Below are 22,359 nucleotides of genomic sequence, written 5' to 3'. Positions count from 1 at the left end.
TTCTGGATGCTTCCTTTCCAGGTTCTTTCTGGCCAAGGAAAGACATTCAGAGATCACACTCTCAGACATATACACTCTCTAGGTGCACTCTCTCCCCCAGCTCCAGGCCTGAAGGATTCCTGGCTCTTCTGACAGAAACCTGCTTTTTGGCTGTGGCCTCTACTGAGGATCTCTCTGCTCTGATTTTCAAATATAGAAAGCTTTGCTCAGCAGGGATGTGGGTCTTGTCTTCAGACCTGATTTTCCCCAGGGCCAAGACTCTTGGAAAGGCCCGTATCACCATAGCTTTTCTCTTCCTGACTAAAAATGGACTGACTAGCCACGATATTTTTTAACTTTGCTGGCTCTCTTGCTCCCCCCATTTGTTTTACAGGTATCCTGGGATGGTTCCATTGGGACACTCCAACTCACTGACTCAATCTTAGGTATCAGGACTAGAGTCGGCATCTAAGAAATAGGTCAGACATTCCAGAAACGTGATCGCCATGACACAAGAAAGCATCTTTGAGGCTTGGGAGACGGATTAGTCAGTAAAATACTTGCCTTGCAAGCACAAAGAACTGTATTTTACCCCCAGAACTCATGGGAAAAGAAGCAGGGCACGGTGGCTCTTGCTTCTAATACCAGCACTGGGGTGGGAGAAAGAGGCAAGTCAGTGCGGTTCATTGGCCAACCAGTCTAGTTGGCAAGTTCCAGGCCAATGAAATACCCTGTCTCCAAACGAACCAAACCAAACCACAAAAACAAAACAAAACAACAACAACAAACCAAACAAGCCAAAAATAAACAAGGGGGATGGCTTGCACACACACATGTACACACACATGTATACACACATGTAAATGTGTATACACATATGTACACATGTACTGCACATAAATAAATACACACCATAGGCATACAAAAGAAAGTGCCATTTGCTTCTACCCATCATCTACCCTCTCTGCCAGACAATAATTCCTATCTATCTATCTACCTATCTATCTATCTATCTATCTCCATCCATCCATCCATCCATCCATTTATCCATCCATCCATCCATCCATCCATCCATCCATTTATCCATCCATCCATCCATCCATTTATCCATCCATCCATTTATCCATTTATCCATCCATCCATCCATCCATCCATCCATCCATCCATCCATCCATTTATCCATCCATCCATCCATCCATCCATCCATCCATCCATCCATCTGCAAAAATGGGCTCTGTCCTCCAGGAGCCTCTGGCCAAAGGTAGGGGAGGGGGTAAGAAGACAGACATAGGTATTCCCAGGAGAGACACACTGTAGACCTACAAAGCCCAGAGCTAATAGACGGCATAAGAGTGGCCTGCTCCTTGTCATTCAGCCACCATGTGGGACTTTACTGATCCCTTCTAATGTTAGGTCCTGAGGTTCTGGAAGTCTTGGTTTCCAGAGGGCACTTGGAACCACCAGGTAATAGGAGACCCTCAACCCCGAGGGCTACAGCTTCTCACTGGGCTCTGGGTGAAGAGTCATTCCAGGAGTAGCTGTCCTGGAAGGAGTTATAGACCCTGCTCCTCAGGAAGAAAGAGAGGCTATACTGCCTCATGATGCTTCCTGATGGAGGGCAGGAAGACGTTCGTCATTGAGGTGTCTCCCTGGGCATCCCCGCACTCAGGTTTAAGGAACTGTGTAAAACTCCACAGCAGTAGCCAATAAGGATGTAACAAGTAGGGCCCAAGCACAACCCTACCCAGTGTATCCCACTTCCTTTGGGAACTCTACACACACCTGCTGACCTGACACCTGCCCCCTAGCCCCGTGCACATAGAGATTTCATTTACATACCATGGGACCCGTGGGTGGTAAGGTAAGTTCCAGATGTCACCCGAGACACACAACAGCAGGGCCCCAGTTCACCCTTTAACTTTCCCCAGAAACTGTGCTTGGATGGAATCCACCAGTCAGAATCCTGAACAGGCTATGCCTAAATGGTACGCACGGAAGAGGGTCTCTGAAATGGAGCGAGCTTGCTGTACGGTCATTTGTCAGGGCCTTCTAAAGGAATGGAGCGGCTAGAATGAATGCAGGTGGTCCAGCAATGGGCGTCTCCCCATGGAAAAGCTTAAAGATCAGGTAGCTTTTCAACCCTTGAGACTGGATGTCTCAGGTGTCGCAGCGTGGTGTCGCAGCCTTGGGGAAGTACTAGAGAACCATCACGTTTCAGTCTACGTTGATTCCCAAAGAAGTAGATCCGAATGCCAGCAGAGGAATGCCTTAGCGGCAGTGGGCATGACACGGACACAGGGAGGAAAGTAATTTGTGGCAAGGTTTTTGGTCTTCTATATTTTGTTCTCAAAAGACATTTTTAATGCTTATGCATGTTTGTGTATGCATACGCGCACGCACGTGTGTGTGTGTGTGTGTGTGTGTGTAAGCTAGTTTGGAAAATTTTGGAAATATAAAATTCTCCCCTATAATGCACCATTCAGAGACAATGACATTAACATCTTAGCATGTTTCTTTCTCATCTGTTTTGCTAGCATCTGAATGAATGTGTTACTGCGTGTGTGAACACATGTTTACGCAATGCTTATTTTTAAGAGTGGTAAAAGGTGGGGTTGGGGATTTAGCTCAGTGGTAGAGCGCTTGCCTAGGAAGCACAAGGCCCTGGGTTCGGTCCCCAGCTCCGAAAAAAAAAAAGAGTGGTAAAAGGCATTTTTTTGATTGACAGGATGAACAGTTTCTGATGGTATCAAATTATTCCTGAAACTAGGGTACTTTTAAATACTCTATTATATCACCCCATCATATCTTCTTTAACCCTATTCTCTTAGTACATTTTTTTTTTTTTGTTCTTCAGGTTGGTTCTCTTCGTTTGTCTATGATGTACAATATTCTGGAGTAAATCTCTCTGTTTATTAATTTTATTGATATTATTTATTATGTAAATTTTTATTGATTCTCTCTGAGTTTCACATCTTGCACCCCAGTCCTGCCCATCCCCCATAACACACACATAAACAAACCACAGTGAAACATAGAAAACATCTCATCGCGGAAGCTGCAGTGTGTCCCACAGTACATCCCTCTATCCACACATCTTCACTTGTAAACATTCTTTGCAGTGAGTCATCGGTCCGGTTCCAGGTCTCTGGCTTCTGGGACCCCATCAGTATTGGATTCTCATCAGGACTCCTCTGGGTGACCCTATTGCTGCTCTGTGTCACAGAGATCCTCCAGCTTTGGATCAGCAGGACTGACCCTTTCTTGTTCAGATGATTATTCACAGATGATAGAGATTTTGGAGTGGGGCAACTCAGAGCCCTGGATCTGGGCCTGGGTGGTAGCTGAGGTGGTCAGCATGCCAGCTCTCCACTAGGGGGAGCTCTCCAGCATAGTTCTGGCTAGGCTGCCATTGGCTTGAGGCCTCGTCAGCTCTCCCGCTTTCATGCGCTCTGGGGTGGCTCACCCATACCCATGCCTCCAGAGCCAGCTCCACTGTGCTGCTCAGTCAAGGCACAGGGCCCACTCTCCCAAGTGCTGGAGCCTGCGAGGGCCTGGGCTAGCTCTCCCCACTCTCACACCCTCCGGGCTGGATCACCTGTGATTTCACCATCAGCACCAGCTCCACTGTGTTGCCCATGCGAGGTGCAGGGCCGGCTTTCCTGAGTGCTACCACTAGTGAGCGGACAGGGATAGCCCTCCTGCTGTCAGGCCCTTGACGCCAGCTCTCCTGACTACACTGAAGCTGATGGTGAGGGAGAAAGCGAGGGCGAGGATCACTCCCTACCCAGGCCATGTCAACATGGCGGACAAGTGGTGGGACCAGCTCTCCTGCATTCACACTCCCAGGGTTGGCTCGCCTGCTCTCTCTGCACCAGGGCCAGCTCTACTGTGTTACCCAGGTGAGGTGTGGGGGTGTGGGGGCTGCACTCCTGAGTGCTGCAATCAGCGAGGGGGCAGGACTGGCTCACTTGCTCTCATGCCTCCACGGCCAACTCTTGAGACTGCCTCAGGTGCTGAGAGGTGGTGAGGGAGGGCATCACCCCTGCACCCACTCCACCTCATGATAGAGAAGTGAGAGGGCCAGCTCACCTTTGCTCTTGCCCTTGTGAAGCTGGCGTACCCATCCCCCCCTCAACCAGGGCCAGCTCTACTATGCTGCCCTGTCAAGGTGCAGGATCCTGTTCTCCCAAGTGCTTCGGCCTGGTAAGGACAGGGCCAGGTCTTCTGACTGTTGCAGGTGGTGATGTCCTCACTTCAGAAAGGGCATCACCCCTGCACCCATGCCACCTCATAGCAGACAGATGAGTGGCAGGGTCAGCTCTTCTATGCTCTTCCCCTTGGGCCCGCTCACCTGAGCCCCCACCATCAGGGTCAGCTTTGTTGTGCTGTCCAGACGAAGTGACTGTGTGTGTCTACAGAAGTGAGTATATTAAGCATATAGAGGCCAATGGGTGACACTGAGCTCTTCTACTACAACTCTCTACTTGACTTCTCGAGACATTGTTGCTCACGGAACCTGGAGCTCATTAAGTCCTTAAGACTGGCTGGCCAATGAACTCCAGGGATCCACCTGCCTCCACCCTCTAGTGCTGGGGTTACAGGTGCCATTGGAGCTCAGGTCTCCATGCTTGCATGCCGGCACCTCACTGACTGAGATGTCTCCCAGCCCTGGCTTGTTAATTTATTTTTAGATATACAGTGATTTGTGTTTTCCCAGTGTTGAATCTGCATTATTATTATTATTATTATTATTATTATTATTTTATCTTGAAACTTCCCCTGCTTTCATGCTTAGAATGTCAGTTTCAATCCATCTCTCAAAAAATGTCAAATATAGAGGCCTTGCCACTTAGCAGAGGGGAAGGGAAGGGCTGTCTGTCTTTCGAACCAGGATTGACAGGTGGAGCTGATTCTTCTGTGTAATGATTTTTCCCTCTAGCTGAGCAGGGCAAACTGCCTCCAGGATCCCTATTAGCTGACACAGGGCTGAACAGCAAAGGCCTCATGTTATGTAGCTGCGAGGCCAGCAAGAAATGGCACAGCATTCACACCTGAGGGGTTTTGGTTTTTCCTACAGTGGGCGTCGGCCTGGCCCGGAGCTGGGACCTGTAGCTCTCCTTTGTGCATTTTGCAATCTTGGTTTGGCTCGCCATCATCAGGGACCTCAATGGCTTGCTGTAGTTTGTGTCTTCCTCTCAGTGTGAATTTGAGTTCTAGTGACTGTGGGATCGGTCCCCACGGTGCATGCCCCCTCAGTGGCACGTGTAGTTTTAAGGATGAAGTGTGACCTTGAAGGGGAGCCAGTGTCATGCTCTCCGATGATTTCTTGTTCTTCCAAGGCTTCCACCTACTTGTGCCTTTTCCATCCCTTTGCAACTGCAGGCAGATGTGAGGTTATTCGCATCAGTACACGGGTGGCAGTTTGAGCAGACACCTCAGCAGCCAGGATCCATTGCCCCATTTTGCTTTGAGCTCTCTCAACTGTTAGGGAGTTGGGGACTAGGATTGTCCCATTCTGCATTCTGACAGGGGGCCCAGTAGTATAAGTACCCAGAAGCAACCTCTTCTTACAAAGTATTTTAAATTTATTTGTATGTGCCTACGTGAGTGTGTTCCAGGTATGTGTAGGTCCTCACAAAGGCCAGAAGGGGGCACCAGATCCCTCAGACCTGGAGTTACAGCCACCTGTGAGCCTGGTTATAGGTGCTGGAAACTGACCCTAAGCTGTCTGGAAGAGCAGCAGACGATCTTTATGGTGAATGCTTTCTAGCTCTGGTTTCATGGTTTCACTTGCTGAACACCTGTGGTATTTCCCCCGTCACAGTAGCACAGTCAGCCTTGTGTAGACTGTTAGACTACTTGAAAATTCATGCCTTTGTTTACCCACCCAAGATCCTGGTGCTGAACCGGACAGCGGTCACGCTGGTCAGTTTATCTCAGAGGCATCTTGAGTGTGCCTCATGCCTGGCCAAGAAGACTGAGGAGTGAGGGTGCCTTGATGGTCTCTTTCCACCCACACTGGCTCCAAATGACCAGGTTAGGTTGGCTGATCAGACTGAACAAAAGAGAAAAGCCAAACCCTTGTCAGGCTTCTTCTAGAAGGAACAGGCTGGGAGGGCAGAGTGTGTCTCCTCCTCCCCTGTAAGATGTGACTCTGCAGGTGTTCAAAACTGCTGTCTTCTTCCTGGTTGCAAGAGCGATGTCATATGTGGATGGTGGCATTTCATAGCATCCTTCCCCATCCTCCAGCTCTTCAATCCTCTCTACCCTCCCTTCTGCAAGGTTCCTAGGACTTTGGAGAGGAAGTGTGCGACTTACGTGTGCTGTTTAAGGCCCAGTACCCATCAGCCACTTAGTCTCAGCACTTGGACTATATATGAGTCTTAGCATTAACCAATCCTCTTTGCTCAGGCTGAGAGGTGTATTAATCTATAGATATAAACATGAGTCTTTAGAAGACAGTTTGATGACTTGATCACTTAGGGAAACAGTAGAAGTGTGTCAAGTTCCAATTCCCTTCCCATGACCTCCACAGCCACAGGCTACCTCTTCCTACAGACTAGACCTTATATTTAATCCCAAAACAGTTGGTTGTGCCCAAGATAGCTGTACCACTATCGCACCTGTGGATATTTCTTGCTTATCAGGTTGTCATTGTAGCGTGTTTGTTTTACAGCCAGGAGAAACCACTGATGATTTTCCTCCCCTAGCAGCCTTCATAGCACCGTGAATTCTAGCCAGCAGGGAGAAAGCGTCTGTCTCCATTCCACTTTGACTCCTCTGTAAGACTATATATAATCAGAGTGGTTCAGTTTGGCATCTTACTATCTACTTCTGGGGGGCAACCAAGAACAGTGGAAAGTAGGCTTTGTTTTCAATATGCTGCTCCTGTCCTGGGCAGGCTCCAGTATGTGAAACTGCAGGGAAATGGGAGTATCAAAGAGCTTGTAGTCAGACACTCCTGGGCTCTAGGTAGCTCCAGTGACTTGCTAGCCAGGTTGGCCTTGGACAATATAGTGAGAATAAGGAAAATAATTACGAAACTGGCGATTGCTTCTACATTGGTAGTTTGGTGTATGGATGCGGTGAGGTTGGGTCTATGAATTCTTTGAGGGGTGTGTGTGTGTGTGTGTGTGTGTGTGTGTGTGTGTTTTCCTGTAAGTCAGGATCTGCCCATGATCTCTGAACAAATGAATGAATAAAAGCAGATATTGCTGAAGGAATGCTGGAAGAGAGAGTGGATAAGTTCAGGGCTTAACAGATTGGCATGAGGTACAAATAGATTGAGAAGTTATGTGGCCACAAGGACTAAGGGGATCTGATAACACCCTGGCATGGGGTCACATGCTGACTTTGCTAGGCCCATGTGGAGTTCATTTCACCTGTCACTGGGGTTGTGTTTATACAGGAGCAGCAGCTACTAACACGCTTCCATCACAAGACCCAGCCCCACCCCCACACACCTCTGACTATATAGGGACAAAGAGATCAAAGCTATTGGTCTTACAGGATTTCTAAACTACCGTATTACAGTGGCTCAGATGATTGAACCAAAATGAATCAATTCACAGATTTCCTAGAATAGGAGTTGAGTGCATTGACCCATGGCCCCTCCGAGGTTTCTTCTTTTCGGAAATGTGTCAATTGGTTACATTCATTCTATGAGAAAATTAGCCGTGAGGCAGTTTTCACACCTCACCTGCATGGTTAGCCCGTGGGTGGTCTTTTCTTCCAGTGGACTAGATTAATCTGTTCCTTGTGGAAAAGCAACCGCAAGCGGAAACATTACCTCAAACTTCTAGTCTACACACGGCACCATGGCATGGCAGCTTGATTAGTTTCATTCTTGAAGACATCGTGTAGTAATGAATAGCCTATTGTGTAGAGAAGGTACAGAAGATTTCAATGCACACATTTCCAAAGGACCATCTTGGTTTCCTAACTTAAGTGCAAATGACTTGCTAACAGTGAACTTAGCTGCAGTATATCCTCTCAGAGCAACATTGTCACTATTTATCATGCACATAGCACACACGAGATGCCGTTGGTATAGACAATATATTATGGGCAATTGTGTAATTCTGTAGCTTCTCTGAACACATGTTTGGAAATTGTAGAGACAGGGGTCTCAGCAAATCCAGATTTTAATTAACCTTGGCTGTTATCACAGTATAACTATTGGTAGATAGATGAGGGTTGATGATTATTATTTGGTGAACAAGGGGAAATTGAAAAGGTTAATAAAGTTCACAAATTAGCTCTTGACTACTCCCTTTTTGTAATTTGCCATCCTTCTTTAGGGAAATCGTGGGGGGAGATTGTGCATTTTTTTGGTGTGCATGTGTTGGATACATGGATCTGTGGGTATGTGTACAGGCATGTGGAGGAGGTCAGAGGTCCATATCAAGGCTTGTTATTTCTTAATTGCTCTTTGTGTTGTTTTGAGACAGGACCTGTCACTAAACCTGGAGTGGTACACTAATACAAGAATGGCCAGTGAGCTCAGGTCACCCATTTGTCTCTTCCTCCACAGTCCTTTTACCATTACTACCTTTCTAGAACTTTCCCAACAGTTTCCAATGAGGATTTCTTTTCTTATTTATCTTGACTATTCTGCTGCTCTCAGAAACTGGGAGTAAAAGAAAACTTAGTTAAAAGCTGGCTCTCTTTTAACAAAATGCTTAAAAGGGTAAATTGAATTGTTTTAAAAATAAGCTTGTTGTTGCTCAATCAATAAATTGAGTCCCAATGAGAGAGCAAATGACTCGTTCAAATTTATGGTTCAAATTTGGGCGGCAGAAGGAGCCCCTGGACTAGGATGCTGCAGGCTACCTTGCATTTCTAGGGACAGTCTGTTCTACTCTAAATTGGGTTATGTGTCCTTTCCTGGTCCAACTGGGAATTGAGAGAGAGAGAGAGAGAGAGAGAGAGAGAGAGAGAGAGAGAGAGAGAGAGAGCGCGCGCAATGGCACTGACTCACAGATTGGCACAAAGTTGCTGCCGGCCTGGATAGGGGCTGAATGGAGGCTAGGAAGGAGAGAGAAATCAGGGACCCATGAGGGATTATTCTTTGTCGAAGCAGTCTTCATCTTCAGCACTCTCTCTTGCATTAGATAACACATTTCAGCCACATTTCTTATCCGGGACGTGAAGAAATTATCATTTTGCTCATTAGTTTGAAGTGAATAGCGTTGAGACTCGCTGCCTATCTCTGGTAAGTCTCGCTGAATAGAGGGTTTTGGGACACTGTCTTGCATTAAGAAGGCTCTGGAGTCCATGGGAGTGGAAGACTCAGTTGCTTGTAAGTGACTTCCCGGGAATCGGCTGACAAGAGAAAGTCTTCAAAGAATTAATTTACAAAACTGTACATTTAACACTGCAGCCTCAGCTGAAAGATCCAGAGAGCGGAGAAAGTGCTGAGTGTGGGCAAAGCTGCCTCTGGCCTTCGCTCCTCGCTCCTCCCAAGGAAGGAGCGCCGCATCAGCATCCCCAGAGCCACAGTCTGCAAGGTGCATCTCACCTTTCTCAAAATCTGTGGGAGTGCAGTGACAGGACCTGGGTCTTGGTGCTGCCTGCCAGGGCCACAGTTAATCTGGGGAGCTAGGGCAGCTCCCTGTGTTATCAGGCTAGGGGTACAGCATGTGCTGTACCAAGCCAGGCTGCCTGTTTTCAAACGGTGAAAACCAGAAAAAGATGTATTTACTGTGGCTGCACTGGAAAGAGGGAAAAACCCACCCTTCCCACTCACCTACCTTTGGTTCTAGTGTGAGATGGAGCTTAAAAGCCAGGAATACAAATAACTAAGCAATCCAGCAAGGTGTGGTTCCCACCCCAACATTGTCTCTCTTCCCTTGTCTTCTGATAAGCTGTCAGTCTTTCTCTAGGAGACAAACTCCCCACTGAGTGCCCACAAGGCTTCAAACTTTTGTTCTTCTAGGAGGGTCCTGGGGAAATTCTGATGTCTTGGGGTTTATTGTTTCAATAATCTGATATCCAAGGACAGGGGCTCAGGGGTCCCTTTAGAGCAGTGGTTGTCAACCTTCCTAATCCTTTAATATAGTTCCTCACCTGGTGACGCCCAACCATAAAATTATTTTTGTTGCTATTTCATAACTGCAATTTTGCTACCGTTATAAAATCATAATGCAAATATCTGTGTTTTCTGATGGTCTTAGGCTACCCCTGTGAAAGGGTTGTCCAACCCCTTCCCTCTACCCCTCAAAGGAGTTAGAACCCACAAGTTGAGAACCACTGCCTTAAAATATATATATTTCTGTCAGGCAAGGTATTTATACTTGGGCCAGCTAGTCTTTATATGTCTAAGCAGGACAGTGACCACTGGGATACTGCTTGTGGTAGCTTCTACAAGAGAGCTTCAATATAGAAGCACCCACCCCCATATCTTTAGTGTCCTGATATCCAGTCCTTGGCTCTTCTGGCCATACCTTATAATTGTATGGTTTCTGGTTCTTTTGACTCTAGATGTTCCTCTCTGAGTATGTGTTAATTTCCTTCTTAAACTGTAAAGCCTGAAGCTGGAAGGGGATTGACAGTATACTGCCTAATCCTTTAGATGAGTACCTAGAGAAACCAAGTCCCAGTGTGAGGGTTATTGACAGAGAAGTTTCACCCTGGTAAAGAAGCGTATGTCCTCAGAAATGTAGTGTGCTTTATGAACAGAGTTCTTTCAGGAGAAGCCTTTACTGTACTCTTTTCCTATTCTGCCAGGAATAGATCTTTTGAGGTAGTAAGAGCATATGGACTCTGTAAGAAAATTCCCACCTGCTAACATTTTATACCAAACACTACTTGTTACTATGCACCAGCACTTGACACCTGGATGGGGATCCGCTCTGAGCCCAGAGCATCTGTTAGGAAAAGACTCATAGCTGGTTACTCTGATCCCATGTGGCAACAGAGCTGGGGTTCATGCTCCTCCTGGAGGAATGGCATGGCAGGAAACTACAACTATGACACACTCTCTCCCCAAGCTTTATTCAGTCTAAACTGGGTCATGACCTTTCAAACTGAGGGTTATGACCTCTAGCCTCTTTTGCCAAATACTGAAAGTTGCTGAAAGATTATGTAAAAATAATACACAGTTCAATTCCTTTTAAACAAGAGAGGCAGACATACTGCATAATTACTGTATCTTAGACTGAATCAGTTTCCTACTACCCAGTTCCTCCTGGGAATATCTAGCTATCTCTCTTACTAAGAGCAGGTGACCAAGATTGAAGTATGTCGAAGGTCTTTCATTGGCTTTCCTTTCTGCTTGCTTATTTATTTATTTATTTATTTATTTATATTTTTTATTCAATGTCTCTGTGTTGGTTTGTTTTATGTCAACTTGACATATGCGAGAGTCATTTTGGAAGAGGGACTCTCAATTGAGAAAATCTTTCATAAGATTGACCTGTAGTATATTTTCTTGATTAATGATTGATGTGAGAGAGTCCAGCCCATTGTGTGAAGTGTACTCCCTGGGCTGGTGGTCCTGGGTTCTATAAGAAAACAATCTAAACAAGCCAAGAGGACCAAGTCTGTAATCAAACAATTGTCCATGGCCTCTGTATTAGCTCCTGCCTTCATGTTCCTGCTTTGAATTCTCTGGATGATGGACTGTATGTTATAAGATGAAATAATCATTTTCTTCCCAAGTTGCTTTGGTCATGATATTTTATCACGGCAATAGAAATCCTGGATAAGATAGTCTCTGTCTACATCTGTCCGCAGGGAAATTCCTTACCACTGAGTTTATGCCCACGTATTATATTTTTACCATTGGGCACAGTGATTCTATTTTCGTTCATGTTCTATCTTCGTCCCAAGCATTCTCCAGAAAGTTCTGTGAAGGTCAGCTTTCTAAGTCTCACACAAATCTCACACATGCACAGAGAGTATAGAGTGAGAGGTAACCTCTGTGAATTTGTAGACAGCTTCCTTTAACTTACAATCCCTTGATATGTAAGGCAGTTAAATGTTTCAGTAAGCTAACTGGATATCTTGTCTGTTCTGGTTTGCTTGTGTTTCCTCCATTACCTTAGGTACTCATTTTCCTAGCTGATAGGCAGACAGATAGTTGAAGTCTCAGTTTTATATTTAGTTTTTCATTTGAAAAATATTTTTAAAGTCCTCTCAAGTATGAGTATTGTGCCAATATTCTTCATTTTATTTAAATGTTTCTATATTTTTTTAAAAAAATATTTGAGTTAAAACACGTTATCAAGTAAGCTAAGATTTTAAGTCTGTAAACTTGACTTAGATCTTTATACCATTCAGCATGATGTTTTTTTTATCTGCATGTCTGGCTTGTAGTTCCTTGTTTTGGGGGTCATTTTTTCCCCTTGGATGAAAAGTCCTTTTCTTTGTCTGTATTGCAAAGGGTCATGCTCACTTTGTGTATGATCTTGACCTTCAAATTTATTTTAATATATTTTTATTTGCATGGTTTCTATACTTTTATTTGTTCAGTTCCTTGCTCTCATTCCATAACTCCATTTACTCATGAAAATTTATTGACTTTGGTATTATTAGTAGGAATAAAAAGAGGGGGCTTGGAGTTGTAAGGGAAATGGGGGTAGGGACACTAGGGAGAGTTGGTGGGGATAGTGGTGGATGATGATGATCAAAAGTATTTTTTACATGTATGAAACTTACAAAGAATCAAAAATATTATTTTAAAAATGATTTATTCCCATACAAAAACTTAAGGATTTTGTTGTTGTTTCCCAAGTCACCCTATTGTATTACTTTTGGGGGAGTGCGATGAAAGTTATATAAGGAAACATAATAACAGCATAGAAATGCAGAATCATGAAGAACTATATGCCAGAGATCCAAATCTGAAAAAGATAATGGCAACACCAAGAAGAAACTGAGTAACTGCTGGGCCTGAAGAGCCCATCATCAGTAATTGCCTGAAATGGTACAGGGAACATTTATGGGTTGTGAATCTATCAAGAAAACCTTATTAGAGGAAATTAGGCCAGTGAAATACCTTAATACATTCTGATGAACAGATCAAACTCCCACAACAGCAAAATAATCCTAAGATGTTTAATAGAGGGAATACAAAACAAAACAAAGCAAAACAACCCCAAGATACAATGTGGGGAGGAGATCAAGGTGGTTTTAGATTCTGTAACACTAATTTAGGGCTGTTAATGGAACATTTAGACAGTGGGAGGAGGCAGATAACCACAGATTTTATACCCAGCCAAACTATCACTTATAATTTTAATAATTCAGTCCTATTTTCCTGTCACAAAAAGAAAGCAAGTCATATTCATTATGGGAAACAAAACCATGCTATTAGACATTCTAAATGTCCTAGAAACCTAAAATCTACAAGTCCCAGACTTTTAAACTTGAAATTTTTTCATTGTGGCTTTCCTGCTTATTTGGATCCCAGGTCCCTGCTGTGATGATGAGAATTTATTCTTGTTACTTACTGTGGAGAAAGATTTAGTTTCAGTTTTGGCTAAAGGGATGCTGAGAAACAAAACAATTTGAATGAATGGATTTCTGAATATGCAGATTTGAAATGCAAGCATATCCCTTGGTTTCAAAGGAAAACCAGGCAAAGCCTGTTTACAATGGATCAAATTCACAGTCATTCAAATTCTATTAAGTCAGAAATACCTGAGGCTCATTTTGAAACAAGGGTCACTGTGGTATGTGGTATCATTCTTGTGACCTTGGCTTCTTAGATTACTGAGCCTCAGCTCTTGGTAACATGTTGAGTCATGATAATTTTTTCCCTTGGTAGTTATTGTGCTTATTCAATGAAAATATGCCTTTGAGATACTTAGCATAGCAAAGTACTAAACACTAAATTACAGATCAGGACTGGCTGTTTCCTAAGGTAATCATTCAGAAGTGCACAATAGTATACTGTCTTATTTTAGTGCTGTGTAAAACTGGAGGCTGCTTCAAACCAAGTACTTGAGAAATTAAAACATTCTTTTAACATCTGGGCCAAGTAATTAATTCTTGCATTCATAAGCTTTGGTGATACATTATCAAGTAATGGGGGACTCTTGTGAGTTATAACTTTATAATTAATGCACCTCACGGGTACTGATTACCACTAAATTTATAGCTTAGTTTGCATATACTTGTGAGAGACAGAATGATGTGCCTCCCTCATGTGTCTATAATGCAGCCCTCAGACATGTGCTAAGTCAGGCTCCACTCTGACCCCAGTCTGTCTTGCTCATTACATGAAAGATTTTCTATAAGATTTTGGCAAACTCGACCAAACCAGTGGGCTGCACAATCCCTTGTCTCAGTTGCAGGCCTGTAGCAAACTTTTCTTCTCTTCCTCCTCTATGGAGTCCGTTCTCTGACTCTGGTTATCCTGGTGGGATGGCAGCCAAGTGCCATCAATAGGACTTAGTAGAAAGCCTTTTGCTTGGAGTCGGGAAATTCAAGTCTAATTATTTTGCACATATGCATATATGTGCATAAGTATGTATATGTGTTTGAATATGAACTGGGTGTGAATGATGTATGTTGTGTGAATGAATGCATGTATATACTTGTGAGTATGGTATAGGAGTGTGCTTATGTACATGTATATGGTTATAGGAATGGAAGTGTGATGTTTGCTTCTGTGGGTGAGTACAGAGGACACAGGAAGATGCCAGGTCCTGCTCTATCACTTTCCATCTTATTCCCCTGAGACAGGGTCTCTCACAGAAACTGGACTTCGGCTGGTAGTCTGGTAGACTGTTGGGTTTCAACAGTCCCCATCTCTAACCCTCTCAATGATGGAATCACAGGCACCCAAGAGGCCCTGCCCAGCTTTTTATCAGAGTGATGGGATTAGAACCCAGACCCTAACATCTGTGCCATAGGTGCTGTTACCCATGAGCCATCTCCCCAGGCTCTGGTTTAGCTCCTGATTCTGTTACTCGTTGACTACTTATGTCAACAGGGACCATGATTTTCCTCCCCGAGCCTTACTTTTCCCTTACTTACCTTGTGGAGAGGGGGTTGCAGAGTGTTCTGTATCTCAAGAATTAGAAGGAGCAGATGTAGAAGAGAGCAGTGCCATTGCTGGTGGTTTCAAGGGGACTGCATGTTTGGAATCAATAAGATCATGTCTTAAATGCCAGAGAAGAGATGAACCTTTCCTGTCTGATTTTTTTTTTTCAGACAGGGGACACCTAGAGGGCAGCATGTAAGTTACTTGTCTGACTGGTATGACAGAATAAAAGTTGAAAACAACTTAACAAGGGAAAGGCTTATTCTAGCTCATAGCTTGAGTGTATGGTCCATCATGATGGCTGGGGGTGGGGTGGAGGGGAGCATGGTGGCTACAATGTGTCTACAGAAACAGAGCAATGAATGCTGGCTAGTCGTCTTATTTTTTTTTTTAAATCCACTCCCAGGATCTATCCCACAGAACTGTGGATCTTCACATTCAGAATGGGTCGTCTTACCTCAATTAATTTAGAAGAAACTTCCCAACTGACTCTCCCACAGGCTTGTTTCCTAGGTGATTCTAAAGCCTGTCAGTCACATAAGAAAGGTGTCAGCAGGGAGGTCAGTGCAGTGAGGTCACCTCTGTCTGTCTTTGATGGTCACTGGAAGGACCTTGGTTCTGCTGGCTTAGCGGACCCTGGGAAATAGTGCATTGGGTTATGCTCATTCCCCAAGACTGTCAAGGGTGTGTGTCTGAGTTCTGCCATCATGCTCAGTGACTGCATGATGGCAGGTGGTGCGTGTAACCTCTCTGAGCTTCCTTTGCCTCAGCCTCTTTTGAAACTGATCAGATAGTGAGTGTGAGTGTGATTTATCTGTTGCAGAGTGCTGTGTAGATGGTAGATATTAGAGCGGATGGTCTCAATTATCCCTTCCAGTCCCAAAGACTTGTGATTCTAGATGTGCTCATGCAGGAGGGCTGGCTCCTTCCCAAGCAGCTACTGCTGCTGGATGGGGTGTCCTCAGGCCTCCCACCCTCACCCCACCTCACTCTTTCTCTTACTCTCTCTATCTGCTTTTCTATTTTGGTGTATGTGTTTATGCATGTGAGAACATGGTGTATGTCTTTGGTTTACAAGCACCTGTGTATACATGCATGGATGCCACAGGAAGGCTGTCTATCTGTCGCTGCTTCTTTTGAAGTGGCATCTCTCCCTGAACTCAGAGCTGTGTTTTTCAGCTGGACTGGTGATCAGCCAACTCCAATAATCATCCTGTCTTCACCTTTCTCCTCCACAGTGTTGGAATTACTTGTGTAAAGACACAGTGCCCACCTTGTTTTGGGGGCTGGGACCCAAACTCATGTCCTCATGGTCACACAGCAAGTGGTCTTAACCACAAAGTCCTATCTCCAGCCTCTGTTTCCAGCTTTTGGTGGACAAATAAGGCACTGTTCTCTTCCTGGGAGCAAAAGTCCCTTCTTGAAAGACCATACCTACCTTGGGGTGGTTTGTCACACCCAACTAATCTGGATACTCATCTTGGGGCAGGGAGAATTAGGGCTGTAAATGACAATCTTACCTTTAGAAACTTAAACCAAGCTTTCTTGAGTCAAACTCAAAATTTGTCTCCTTTTCTTTAAGCCCATGATGCTTTAAGTAAGCTTGAGGACTTCTTGGCTACACCATGGGCCTACTAGGGAGAAATAAAAGGCCATTCTAGTGACTCAACTGTATAGGAAGCTGGAGAAAATGGATATGATGTGTCCCATGAAATATAAATTTGAACACAAAGGAAAAATGCTTAGAAATGTAGATTTTCTGGTCTCCAAAATGCTGAACATTTATAAATAAACCAATATCACAGGGCAAGAGAGATACCTCTTCTCATTGGGCTGAGTTTGTCTTGAATGGCATGAATATGGGCAGAATCCATCTTCTTTAAGGTCTCCAAACGTACTTGTCTTCTCCATGTCTTTCATCTACACAAGTCAGTCTTATTTGCAAGATCAGTTTCTGAGGCTGTGAACCCCAGCACAAAGTGGAAACCTAGTTGCTATGGTTTGACATGTTGCCCAAGGTTCCTGTGTTAGAACGTACCTCCAATTTTATACTTTGTCATATCATAGGCAGGGCTTTTGGGAGGTAATTCGAACTTGAAGATGTCCTGAGGATGGGACCACCCAAAGGTACTAGTGGCTTTACAGAAAGAGTAACTAATAGAAAGGCAGGGAGGGATGGCTCAGTGGTTAAGAGCACTGACTACTCTTCTCTAGAGGTCCTGAGTTCAAATCCCAGCAACCACATGATGGCTTACAACCATCTGTAATAAGATCTGATGCCCTCTTCTGGTGTGTCTAAAGATAGCTATAGTGTACTTATATATAATAAATAAATCTTTAAAAAAAGAAAGTCAGGGCGTGGTGGCACACACCTTTAATTCTGACACTCGGGAGCAGAGGCAGGCAGAGGTGAAGCTGGCTCTGTTTAACTACCTAACAGCTGCATTCCTTCTGGACCATTGCCCAAGCTCAGCATTGTTTTTTTACTTCCCCACTGACACTCTTAGCTGATGGGAGGCCCCTGTCCTGTGCTCTTAGGGCCTCCTTTTCTCACTTGCATTATTGTGCTATTAACTGTAATTTATGACTTGTGTACCCATTTGTTCATTCAGCATATGTGAAGGGGAATGTGTACTCTGCATTGGGAACCATGCCAAGTGCCCGTGTTACAGTCTGGATATAAAATGGTCCACTGGAGGCTTGAGACATGGCCCAGAGGCTACTAGTGCCTGCCGCTGTTGTAGAAGAAATAGGTTCAATCCCTGGAACTTACAATGGCTTGTAACTCTTGGAGATGTGATACCTTCTTCTGGCCTTTGTGAGTACTCCAACACATGGCACCCATCCATTTATCCATCCATCCATCCATCCATCCATCCATCCATCCAAATAAAAATAAATCTTTTCATTTCTGTTTTTTTGTTTTTTGAGACAGGATTTCTCTATATAGCCCTGGCTGTCCTGGAACAGGCTGTGGAGACCTGCGGAGACCATCTTGGCCTTGAACTCAGAGACCACTGCCACACACTACCACAAAAACATACATCTTTCACAAAAGGTTTGTGTGCAGAAGGTTTGGTCTCCAGGTGAGTTATGACTGGAGCACAGTAACATCTACTCCATCAACTGATTACATCACTGGTGAGCTCTTAGCAAGTGGACATAATGTCTGGTTGGAGGAAGTGTTCACCAGAAGTCACCTTTCTACCCATGCACAGTACTACCCTGCAAACTCTTTTTTGATGTTGTTATTAATTATTATTATTATTATATTTTTAATTAGCTTGTAAAATGGCATATTTTCTACTGCCCTCTTTTCCCTGATAAAGGAAGCAGATGTGCCTCTGAAAGGTGTACATTGGTTCTGGCTTCTCTCTGTCTGGGTCTCTGTCTGTCTGTCTGTCTTGGACATGTGAAGAGCTTCTTTGTCCCAGTAATATTCCCATGACTATGGTGTGCTGCCTTGCTACAGGCCTCCAGTGGTAGAACAAAGAAACCATGGATTTATACGATGGAAATTGTGAGCCATAAGAAACCTTCCTTCTTTTTAAGTTGATTTCTCAGGCATTTTGTCATAGTGATGGAAGTCTGGTTAACTCAGCTGACAAACATGTTCTGAAAAGTCATATGCAGCCCACTATTTTGCAAGCAAATTAAAAATACAACAACAACAACAACAACAACAACAACATTAACGACAGAAGAGTTTTTAGGGACGTACTCTGCAGGAGTAGATGCTGTTGCTCCCAGAAGCCACCAGTTATTAAACAAAATTCATAGCTTTGGCATGATAATGCTTTATGAAGTTGTTGATCAGGGAGGCCCTCAAGGCCCACAATACAGTCTCTTGGTAATGCCCTATGTTGCCCACTGGCATTAGATAAGGAGATCTTATTGCTGACGTTAACATATGCTCTATTCAGGATAGAGAAACATCAAGCAGAAGCTGAACTAGAAACTCCCTCCTTTCTGGTTAGCTTTCATGACACCAGAAGGTGTGATGTAGGCTGCAGAGTAAGAAAAGCTGTCAGCCTCTCTCTCCGCTGTCATCCCTAGGAGCTACAATACCATCCCACCAGGCAGGATGTACCCACTTGTATGCTAGTATCATGCACACACTCCTTTCTCCCCTCAAATGTGATATTCACAACTGGTCTTTTAATTCTGTAATCTAAATACTCAGTATGGGACCTCCAGGCTGATGGATGTGAGCCTATTTCTCCCTCAGTTGTTTGGACTTAGCTTGTTTATATTTGATCTTGGCTTTGCCTTTTTAACTGCATTATGCAATTACATCCTGTCTACTCTATCTTCTCCATTGTTAACTGTTCATACTTGGGTTGTGGTGTATTTCAAATTCAAGTGGCATTCCTGGCTATATTTAAAACACACAATATGTTATTTAGGAGGAACAGAGACAAAAGAGTAGATATTTTATTTATCCTTCTAATTTAAATTTTTATTGTTTTGAGAATTTCATACATGAGAACAATATTTATATCATTGTATCCTTACTTCGCTCACATCAGCAAAGGTCACTGGAAGCATCAATTACTTATGATTGTCCCTACGCTTCCACTTCCTCTCCTTCTGTCACTTTTCTTCTATAATATAATGGGGAGCCCGGACTGTGGGGTTCCAGGTTCACCCATAATAAGCTACTTCCAGTTTTCATCACGGCTTCCCCTTAAGGATCCCAACTCAATTCCCTGCCTTACTGTTCGGTGCTTCACCAGAAATGGATGCCCAGCCCCCCAAAAGGAGGTCACCACTGTGTATGTCATGGGGAGGCACAGCTATTTTGTAGACTCATAACTCTTAGTGAGAAAGAAAAATCAGGTCATCTTGCTCTTTAAAGACTGCTGATCTGGATGCAAAATTCAGATGTCAAAGAATCAATTCAATGACTTCAAGGAGATGCCAATAAAGCTTAACTCAGGATAAGATTCCTCCAGCCAAAACAGCAGCGTCCCAGAAGCATCCCCTGACAAGGATCCAGACCATCAGCAGTGGTCGAAGCAGGGAGAAGTACACTGGATGGGACAGTCATTAGGAGAGCGGGCACTTGTAGAAGTGACATGAACAGAGGGACAGCACTGGGGAACACATAAGGACATGGAGTGAAGCCCCGAGAAGCAGGGCAGAGGTGGAGGAAGCTGAATGAGTAGAGGTGAAGTGAGCTGGTTGACCCTTGAGTGGTAGAGGAGATAGACTTGGGTGGGACTTTCAGGTACAGAGAAATGCCATGGTGAGGGGTAGCGGATTGGGAACATGATGAGCACATTTGGAGATTAGGATTTCAGGTTCAAAGTCACTTTACCTTGGGAGTCTGTTTTTTAATATGGCCACAGATGACTTAATGATAAGGACCCCTGTGAAGTGAGTCATCAGGCAGTTTCTGTCACCCGGCAGATTTCACAGAACATACTCCAGTACAGACAGAACAGCACTGCTTGGCTTGTCTTCTTGGCCTCATACCTTGCTGGGAGGCTGCACACTGGGGTATTGTGGGATTTAGCAATGGCTGAACAAGGTTTATTTATTTTTTGAAAAATGAGCCTTGTTGAAACAAAAATCTGCTTTTAATTATAGCTCATTTGACCGCAGTCCTGTGGAGTAGGACTCTGGGCAGTGGGTGCTGAGCTGTGTCGAGTGTTAGGAGAGCTGGGTTCTAGGTCTGTGGGATGCTGACCCCTGACCAACCATTATTTCCTCTCTGCAGCCTCAATTTTCTTGTCTGGATGTGCATGGGTTTGGATCACCCCCTGGGTGCTCTGTAGCCCTTGTTCTTTCCCATGATGGGATTCTAGCAGGTTCTACTTCATCAATCTTCTGCTGCCCTGGAAAGCCAGTGGTGGCTGAGAAAAATCTTTCTGTCTTTGCTTCTTTTCTATGCTTAGAACACCCTTCACTCCTTGTCTTCTTGGAGTCTGCTTCTTCACCCAGAAGGACTGAACTTCAGAGCTCCTGGAAGGCTACACCTTCTGAGATCCTCTATGACCTGGGCACAGTAGGATGGAGGGGTGACATCCAGAAGAGGTGGGTATGGTCAGAGAAGAGGCAACCAATTGGGACTCAGGTGGGGTGATACTTGGGTGGTCTATGAAGGTGTCCCTTGCTTGGGGGACAACTTTCCAAATCTGGGCAACTATGTCCTCTGTGGTTAGGTGGCCAGGGGCCAGGTGTTCCTTATGTCCTTTATTGTAGGACTGGCTCTTCCCTGAGTTCTGGCCTGGCTACCCACCACCCACATCTTGCATCTCAGATTTCATTTTGGAAATCCCTCCTTGTAAACCTACTGGCTGGATCTTGCCTAAAGTGAGAGCCTTCTTTGAAGTCTCATGTTTTATTTGAAAACTTATGCAGATTCTTTTGAGTTTGTTTCCATTTTCCCCAAGTGTGTGTTAATGTAAAAATATTATTTTAAATGACTTAGCTTTCATGTGGGGGTAAGAGGTGGGCATGTTTATTCCTGGCTTGCTGTATGCAGCTTGCCCTTAATGGCAAAGTTTGTGAGGTAGACGGTCTTTGTTGGCTGCTTCCTGGCATTTTGGCTTATTACTTCAGTTCTCACTCCGCTTTTGACCTGGATGGGCACCCTCTTAGGGAATACCCCTTCTTGCTGCTAGACCCAGGTTTCTAGCTTTTCTTTTCTTGGTGGCCCCTAAGACTTCTTTTCAAGGTCCCTATTGCCAGGGCAAGGTCAGACACACTCTTTGAATCCTACTCTCTCACCCTGACAGCTGTCTCATCTTCATTCCTGGATGGGATATGCACCTCTGTCTTTGAAGAGCAATAAATTTCTTTCACCTTTGAACTTCTGTCTTCTCTCTTAGATACTTCTAAGGGGCTGAGGAGGATTCTCAAAGCAAGTCTCATCTTCTCTCAGCAAGGAGAAAAACAAGGAAACAAAAGGTACTTCCTTTGACCCTGATACCATTTCTGCTTGTTTAGGGTCCTTAAAATTATCTTTATTAATTTTTATAATTTCTAAACACTTGAGAAATTTCTTAACTGTAGAATATCTGTATAAGGTACAAGGGCCTGAGATAGGTTTCTAGAACTACAGAATTCAATCTTTTGTGAGTTATTATGGGGAGTAAATGTGCTTGAAGCATCTATCCAGTTAGTAAATTGGTGAGAAGCCATCCTTGGGATGATGAATCTGCTGATGGAGTTCAGGAGAATCTGGACAGGGAGGGGTCTGCATCACATTACATCTTCCCCTGCTTCTGCACTTTCCTTTCACACTCTAACGCCAAACACATACACATGAACACACATACTCAAAACTCACACACTCTCTCACACACATACACATACACTCACACAGACACACAGACACACAGACACACACACACACACACACACACACACACACACACACA

General features: G+C 44.3%; 1 long non-coding RNA gene across 10 annotated transcripts in view; it reads left to right on the top strand.

Annotated features, from left to right (window-relative positions):
• LOC102550954 (uncharacterized) overlaps positions 1–22,359 on the top strand; it is a 35,081-nt gene that overhangs the window by 6,063 nt on the left and 6,659 nt on the right. For 7 of the 10 annotated variants that reach the window (XR_015622921.1, XR_015622920.1, XR_015622923.1 and 4 more), the window contains 4 exons: positions 17,584–17,789; positions 17,907–18,057; positions 20,872–21,010; positions 21,808–21,886. This is a non-coding gene — a long non-coding RNA (uncharacterized LOC102550954). The remainder of the gene's footprint in view (positions 1–17,583; positions 17,790–17,906; positions 18,058–20,871; positions 21,011–21,807; positions 21,887–22,359) is intronic. The other 3 variants (XR_015622925.1, XR_015622929.1, XR_015622927.1) reach the window with 2 other exon arrangements.

The sequence above is a fragment of the Rattus norvegicus genome, chromosome 6 (genome assembly GCF_021556685.1).
Source record: "Rattus norvegicus strain SHRSP/BbbUtx chromosome 6, alternate assembly SHRSP_T2T, whole genome shotgun sequence".
In the NCBI taxonomy this organism is placed as follows: domain Eukaryota; kingdom Metazoa; phylum Chordata; class Mammalia; order Rodentia; family Muridae; genus Rattus; species Rattus norvegicus.
Note: the sequence above shows the minus strand (reverse complement) of the source record. Positions and strands in the feature narration are given on the sequence as shown.